General features: G+C 45.7%; 1 long non-coding RNA gene across 1 annotated transcript; it reads left to right on the forward strand.

Annotated features, from left to right (window-relative positions):
• The first annotated feature begins 3939 nt into the window (after positions 1-3939).
• Positions 3940-4739, forward strand: LOC130366863 (uncharacterized). Its single transcript, XR_008891958.1, has 3 exons — positions 3940-4077; positions 4178-4342; positions 4445-4739. It is a non-coding gene; the product is annotated as an uncharacterized LOC130366863 (long non-coding RNA).
• Positions 4740-7686: the final 2947 nt, after the last annotated feature.

Consider the following 7686-nt stretch of genomic DNA (forward strand, 5'->3'; position numbering starts at 1 on the left):
GGCAGAACGAGGAACCAAAGGGGACCGGGCGCCGACGTCCACTTACCCGTCACTTGCTTCTGAAGAGGACGGCTCCGGGGATGGTATGGAAGCCGGTAAGTTGATCTGGAGGGCTACAGTCTGAGACTGTGGTCTCTAACTGTAGCCCTCCAGATGTTGCAAAACTACAACTCCCAGCATGCCCAGACAGCTGTTTGGGCATGCTGGAATATGTAGTTTTGCAACAGCTGGAGGGCTGCAGTTTGAGACCACTATACAGTGGTCTCTAAATTATATCCCTCCAGATCTTGCAAAACTACAACTCCTAGTATGCCCACATAGCTGTTTGTTGTCTGGGCATGCTGGGAGTTGTAGTTTTGCAACATCTGGAGGTCCACAGTTTGGAGATCACTGTGCAGTGATTTAAAAACTGTAGCTCTCCAGATGTTGCAAAACTTCAATTCCCAGCATGCCCAGAAAACAAACAGCTGTCTCGGCATGCTGGGAATTGTAGTTGGGTATCTCAAGCTGTTGCATAACTACATCTCCCAGCATGCCCTTCGGTGATTAGTACATGCTGGGAGTTGTAGTTTTGCAACAGCTGGAGGCACACTGGTTGGAAAATACTGAGTTAGGTAACATAACCTAACTGAAGGTTTTCCAACCAGTGTGCCTCCAGCTGTTGCAAAAGTACAACTCCCAGCATGCACGGTCTGTCAGTACATGCTGGGAGTTGTAGTTTTGAAACAGCTGGAGGTTTGCCCCCCATGTGAATGTACAGGGTACATTCACACGGACAGGTTTACAGTAAATTTCCTACTTAAAATTTTTCCCCGCAGCGCAAACTCCTAGCGGGAAATTAACCGTAACACGCCAGTGTGAATTTACCCTAAAAACACTACACTACACTAACACATAATAAAGGGTAAAACACTGCATATACACCCCCTTACACTGTCCCCCCCCAATAAAAAATTAAAAATGTCTTGTACGGCAGGGTTTCCAAAATGGAGCCTCCAGCTGTTGCAAAACAACAGCTCCCAGCATTTCTGGACAGCCACTGACTGTCCAGGCATGCTGGGAGTTTAGCAAAAGCTGGAGGCACCCTGTTTAGGAATCACTGGCGTAGAATAGCCCTATGTCCACCTCTGTGCAATCCCTAATTTAGACCTCAAATGCGCATGGCGCTCTCTCACTTCGGAGCCCTGTCGTATTTCAAGGAAACAGTTTAGGGCCACATATGGGGTATCTCCGTTCTCGGGAGAAATTGCACTACAAATTTTTGGGGTCTTTTTTCCCTTTACCGCTTGTGAAAAGGAAAAGTTGGGGGCTACACCAGCCTGTTAGTGTAAAAAAATAAAAATGTTTACACTAACATGCTTGTATTGCCCCATACTTTTTATTTCCACAAGCGGTAAAAGGAAAAAAAGACCCCCAAAATTTGTAATGCAATTTCTCCTGAGTAAGGAAATACCCCAGATGTGAGCGTAAAATACTCTGCGGGCTCACAACAAGGCTCAGGAATGAGAGCGCACCATGTACATTTGAGGCCTAAATTGGTGATTTGCACAGGGGTGGCTGATTGTACAGCGGTTCTGACAAACGCAAAAAAAATAAAAATACCCATATGTGACCCCATTTTGGAAACTACACCCCTCACCAAACGTGACAAGGGGTATAATGAGCCTGAACACCCCACAGGTGTTTGATGAATTTTCTTTAAAGTTGGAAGGGAAAATGAAAAAAAAATTTTTTTTTTCACTAAAATGCTGGTGTTACCCTAAATTTTTCATTTTCACAAGGGAAAATAGGAAAAAATCTTCCCCCAAATTTGTAACCCCATCTCTTCTGAGTAAGAACATACCCCATATGTGAATTTAAAGTGCTCTGCGGGTGTACTACAATGCTCAGAAGAGAAGGAGTGCCATTGGGATTTTGTAGAGAAAATTTGTCCGGAATTGAAGGCCACATGTGTTTACAAAGCCCCCATAGTGCCAGAACAATGGACCCCCCACACATGTGACCCCATTTTGGAAACTACACCCGCCACGTAATGTAATAAGGGGTACATTGAGAATTTACCCCCACAGGTGTCTGACAGATTTTTGGAACAGTGGTCCGTAAAAATGAAAAATTAAATTTTTCATTTGCACAGCCCACTGTTCCAAAGATCTGTGGGGTGTAAATACTCACTGCACCCCTTATTAAATTCTGTGAGGGGTGTAGTTTCCAATATGGGGTCACATGTGGGGGGGTCCACTGTTCTGGTACCACGGGGGGCTTTGTAAACGCACATGGCCCTGACCATTCCAAACTAATTCTCTTTCCAAAAGCTCAATGGCGCTCCTCCTCTTCTGAGCATTGTAGTTCGCCAGAACTTTCACAGAAAGAAAGCCGTTCACTGCGGCATCTTGGTCATTAGATCGGTCAGCCTGGTCCCAACCGGAGTGGTTGTGGTGCAAAACTGTGCAGCTAGGAAAAAACCGCCAGTAAGTGCCCGCTGCATTCACCAGCACAGAAAGCCATATATGCCAGCGGAAAGCCGCCACATAAATGCTGCACGTGCTGTATGCCGCAACTATGCAAATATATCTAACACAGCCTGCAGCCTGTTCACACCTATTGTGAAAACATTCATTTCAGCTGGGATTACACTTGGCGTGTTTGTCATAAAAAACACCATGCTCGCTGCGGGCACATGTTAGGTTGGAATCAATAGGGTAATATGAAACACCAGTCACTAATGGGGGTTTCTTCATCCTTTTATGGTGTTTTTAGGCTATCAAATCTGTGGGATGCCGAGAGCATGTTTTTTTTTTTTTTTTTTTTTGGGGGGGGGGGGGTATTTTCTCACAATTTTTTTTTTTAGAAATCCTTCAGTCAAATGATGAAAGAATCACATGACTTGTAAAGAGAAAAGCCAGAGGGAAAAAAAACACTAAAGAAAAAACACTTCCTATAATAATAATAATGATGATGATGATGATAATAATAATACACATTGGGACAGATGTATGAAAACCTGTGCAGAGGTCAAGTAGACCAGTTGCCCATAGCAACCAATCAGATCACTTCTTTCACTTTTCAGAGGCCTTTTTAAAAATGAAAGAAACTACCTGATTGGTTGCTATGGGCAACTGGTCCACTTTCCCTCTTCCCTGGTTTTGATAAATCTCTAAGACAACCCCTCCCCCCCCCCCAGTGCTTTTAGCAAAAATAACACAAAGATAGCTGAGAAAAGAAATGAGGGGGAAGATTTTGATGTTTGTTTTTTTTTTGCATAAAAAAAACAAAACATCAAACAAGAATTGTGTTTGTTCCTAGGCTTAGGCTGTGATTAAAAACAACATATAAATGGTGTTTTTCAAAGCCCACATTGCTTTATTTCTGGTGCTTTTTCCCCCCTTTCGACAGACGTCTGTCCAGCTATTGCAAAGCTACAACTCCCAGCATGCCCTGACAGCCGAAGGCTGAGAGTTGTAGTTTTGCAACAGGTGGGCAGCCACAAGGGATCGGTCTTGCAGTATGTCAATCTAGGGCCATGGTGTCTGATCTGGAACTGGCAGCAGGAGCCACGACCACTTTAAATCAATGGCTGCTGGGACGTCTGACTAGTGACATCCTTCGCTCCAGACCGCAACGTCAGGGACGTCACTCGTCAGACGTCCCGGCGGCCAGCGCTGCTCATTGAGCCTACCGGAGTAGCATTGATCTATGTAAGAAACCTATGGGCCCAGGCTGTTGGGGCCACCAAATGATATTACATATACAGAATGTCTGGTTAGGAGAAACAAATATAACGCACCCACAGGGAGTGGCGCCATTTTAATAAAAATTGTCAAAAACCTTAGATAACAGTCATACAGAATATATTAGAAAGCTTTTTTGATTTTCAGCCAATCAGAGAGCAGCACTACTGAAATAGAACTCCCAGGAGGTAACAGCGTGTCACACATGTGATGTCATAACCATTGTCCACCAAAGAGCAGCACTGAGCAGAAATAACACTGCTCCTGTTCATTCTCCATCAGTGAGGGGCCGGTGCTGGACACTGTGTAGGGACGCGGGAATGCAAAGTCATACACATGACTGTGACTGGTAAGTGTTACATTGTTGTGTCCAAAAGGTGTTTAGTGCAGTTCCATGTGTATTTCTATGATAAACATGTAAATAATTTATCTTTTTTTTCTTATCTTAGATGCACTATCTCCAGGACATGGAGTAGCATTTCCGGACCTACAGCAAGACGTTGGATGAAGGCATAGCCCCAGAAATAACACTGGTCCTGTTCATCAGTGAGGGGCCGGTGCTGGACACTGTGTAGGGACACGGGAATGCAAAGTCATGCACATGACTGTGACTGGTAAGTGTTACATTGTTTTGTCCAAAAGGTCTTTATTGCAGTTCCATGTGTATTTCTATGATAAACATGTAAATAATCTATCTTTTTTGTCCCCTATCTTAGATGCACTATTTCCAGGACATGGAGTAGCATTTCGGGACCTACAGCAAGACGTTGGATGAAGGCACAGGCCTAGGAATCATGCACATACACAGAAACATTTGCCCAAATTCTAGAGGTAACCTCCTTTAGTATGCCCAGAGGAAGGGCCATACAGTAGCCATGGATTCCCTACAGGTTTCCTCCCCTCTGGAGGTTTTTCCTGTCCTGAGTATTAGTTACTGTACGCTCTTTGTGAGTGATGGGAGGTTACAAAAAATCCCCTACACAAACATTTTAATAAATAATAAATAAAGTTCCCCTTTTTTTAAACTGTTCTTTGACTTGTTCGACTCATTTATTTATTTCTGTGTGTGAAAATAGAGTTAGCAAAACATGGATCTGCATAATGCGGTGCGGAGAGAGGCAACTGGTGCTGGGTGGTGCAGCTTATGAGGCAAACGTAGAACACCCAGCAAGTTCCATGCACAAGCCTTTTTCTGATGAATGGGACTCATGCAGGGAACTTGCTAGGGGTCATACGGTTGCAAAGGATCAACTTTTGGGTACATGAACTGTCCCTTAAAGGGGTACTCCGCCTCTAGATATCTTATCCCCTATGTAAAGGATAGGGGATAAGATGTCTGATCAAGGGGATCCTGCTGCTGGGACCCCAGCAATCTCCATGCAGCAACCAAAATTCTAAATAGTATGTTTAGATCACTGGTTCCTGTGGTGGGATTCGTGACATCATGCCACACCTTCTTGTGACATCACACCACCTCCCATAGACATAAATGGAAAGGGCGTGGCGGGAGGTCACGACCCGCACCACGAGAACCCAGAGTTCTAAATATATTATTTGGAACGCCGGGTGCTGCATGAAGATCGCGGGGGTCCCAGTGATCAGTCATCTTTTGTCCTATCTTTAAGGTAGGGGATAAGATATCTAGGGGCGGAGTACCACTTTAAGGAATTAGAGAGTGTAGGCATGCCTTACAAGCAGGTAGAAAAAGAACAGCTGGGAGAAATGACAGGACACGAAGCAATATTTGGCTGGGACCGATTTTGGGTGTGTTCTGGCCAATTAAAGGAGAACTATGGCAAAAATTAACTTATCCCCTATCCATGGTTTATGTGATAAGTAGCTGATCGTGGGGGGTCCCCCTGCAATACCTGGGATGAGACCCGTCGCTCAGTGAGAAGCGCTCGCTGCAGACGTCAAATCTCAATTTCCCCGGACCCCCCCCCCTTCCTTCATGTCCACCACAGACGCCCCCAGACTGCTGTCTCTTACAGAGTTTTATGCCCAGAAATGGTTGGCTACTCACTTTGTCAGTAGATTCTCATCCTAAATATGAAGACAATCGGGGAAATGTACCTGTGGAGAGGAAATGTTGTCCAGTTGCTCTTAGCAACCAATCAGATCATTTCTTTTATTTTTCAGAGGTCTTCTCAAGAATGAAAGAAGTAATCTGATTGGTTGCTATGGGCAACCTGATGAAAACATCTTTTTTTTCTTTAACAACTACAGTACTACAACTCCCATTGTAGTGTGTCTTTTCAACCTGTGCCTCCTCCAACCCTGACCCTTAGGGGGGCACAGACTGACCACACTGGGGGTTGTAGTACTTTCATTATTACAGTTCCCCTATAATTCTGCAGCTTTGGTAGAAGTATGAGGCTCAGCCTTAGAGTCAGTGTATCTGGCTGCTCCAGTGTTCTTCTATTTTACAGCCTGGACCCTGTTCTCCTCCACACTGGTCCCTGTGGTCCGGTCAGATGGTTCTTTACTGGGGCTGAACGGTTGCTTGAGGGATTTAGTGGCAGATTTTTTTGGGACTTCAGTTGTTGGATGACCTCTCTCTTCAGTGGCTGCTGATATTCGTAGTGCAGAATTTACAGGTGTTACGTAAAAGGGGTACTCCGGGGGAAAACATTTTTTTATTTTATTTTTTTAAATCAACTGGTGCAAGAAAGTTAAACATATTTGTAAATTACTTCTTAAAAATCTTAATCCTTACAGTACTTATCAGCTGCCGTATGCTATAGAGGAAGTTGTATAGTTCTTTTCGGTCTGACTACAGTGCTCTCTGTGAGTAGGAGCAAATCTCCATAGTAAACTTCTCCTACTCCGGACAGTTCCTGACATGGACAGAGGTGTCAGCAGAGAGCACTGTGGTCAGACTGGAAAGAAATCCAAAAAGAAAATAACTTCCTCTGTAGAATACAGCAGCTGCTAAGTATTGGAAGGATTAAGATTTTTAAATAGAAATAATTTACAAATCTGGCAAATTTCCCCAACCTCAAGGTTAGTGTTTAACCACTTAAGGACCTAGGGCGTATGGATAAGCTTTGACGTCCTGGTACTTAAGGACCAAGGGCGTATCCATACGCCGTGGGAATTTCAGTCCCGCCACGCGCCGGGCGGGGACCGGGCCGGGGTGACTGCTGATATCAATCAGCAGGCACCCCGCGCAAATGCCCAGGGGGGGTCATCAGACCCCCCCCCCCCCCAATCGGCAATCGGCGCAAATCGCAAGTGAATTCACACTTGCGATTTGCGCCGATTCCGGGTCATACGGGTCTATTGTGACCCGGTGACCCGGAATAGAAGGGGGATCGCGGTTGTCTAAGACACCCACGATCCCCCTGTAGGCATAGGAGTGAGGTGGCAGGGTTGCCACCCCTCCTATCCCTGCTATTGGTCTGCTATTGATCGTCAGAGGCGACAACCAATAGCAGACCGGGGGCGGGGGGGTTAACTTTCGTTTTCCCAGTCCTGCCCACCCACAATAGGCTGGGCAGAACGGGGAACCGAAGGGGACCGGGCGCCGACGTCCACTTACCCGTCCGGAGGCAGCGGCGACGTTGATCGGCGGGCGGCGTCACGTGCTTCTGAAGAGGACGGCTCCCGGGATCCTACAGAAGCCGGTAAGTTGATTTGGAGGGCTACAGTCTGAGACTGTGGTCTCTAACTGTAGCCCTCCAGATGTTGCAAAACTACAACTCCCAGCATGCCCAGACAGCTGTTTGGGCATGCTGGAATATGTAGTTTTGCAACAGCTGGAGGGCTGCAGTTTGAGACCACTATACAGTGGTCTCTAAACTACATCCCTCCAGATCTTCCCTACACTACAACTCCTAGCATGCCCACATAGCTGTTTGTTGTCTGGGCATGCTGAGAGTTGTAGTTTTGCAACATCTGGAGGTCCACAGTTTGGAGATCACTGTGTAGTGGTCTAAAAACTGTAGCTCTCCAGATG

The sequence above is a fragment of the Hyla sarda genome, chromosome 4 (genome assembly GCF_029499605.1).
Source record: "Hyla sarda isolate aHylSar1 chromosome 4, aHylSar1.hap1, whole genome shotgun sequence".
NCBI classification, from domain to species: Eukaryota; Metazoa; Chordata; class Amphibia; order Anura; family Hylidae; genus Hyla; species Hyla sarda.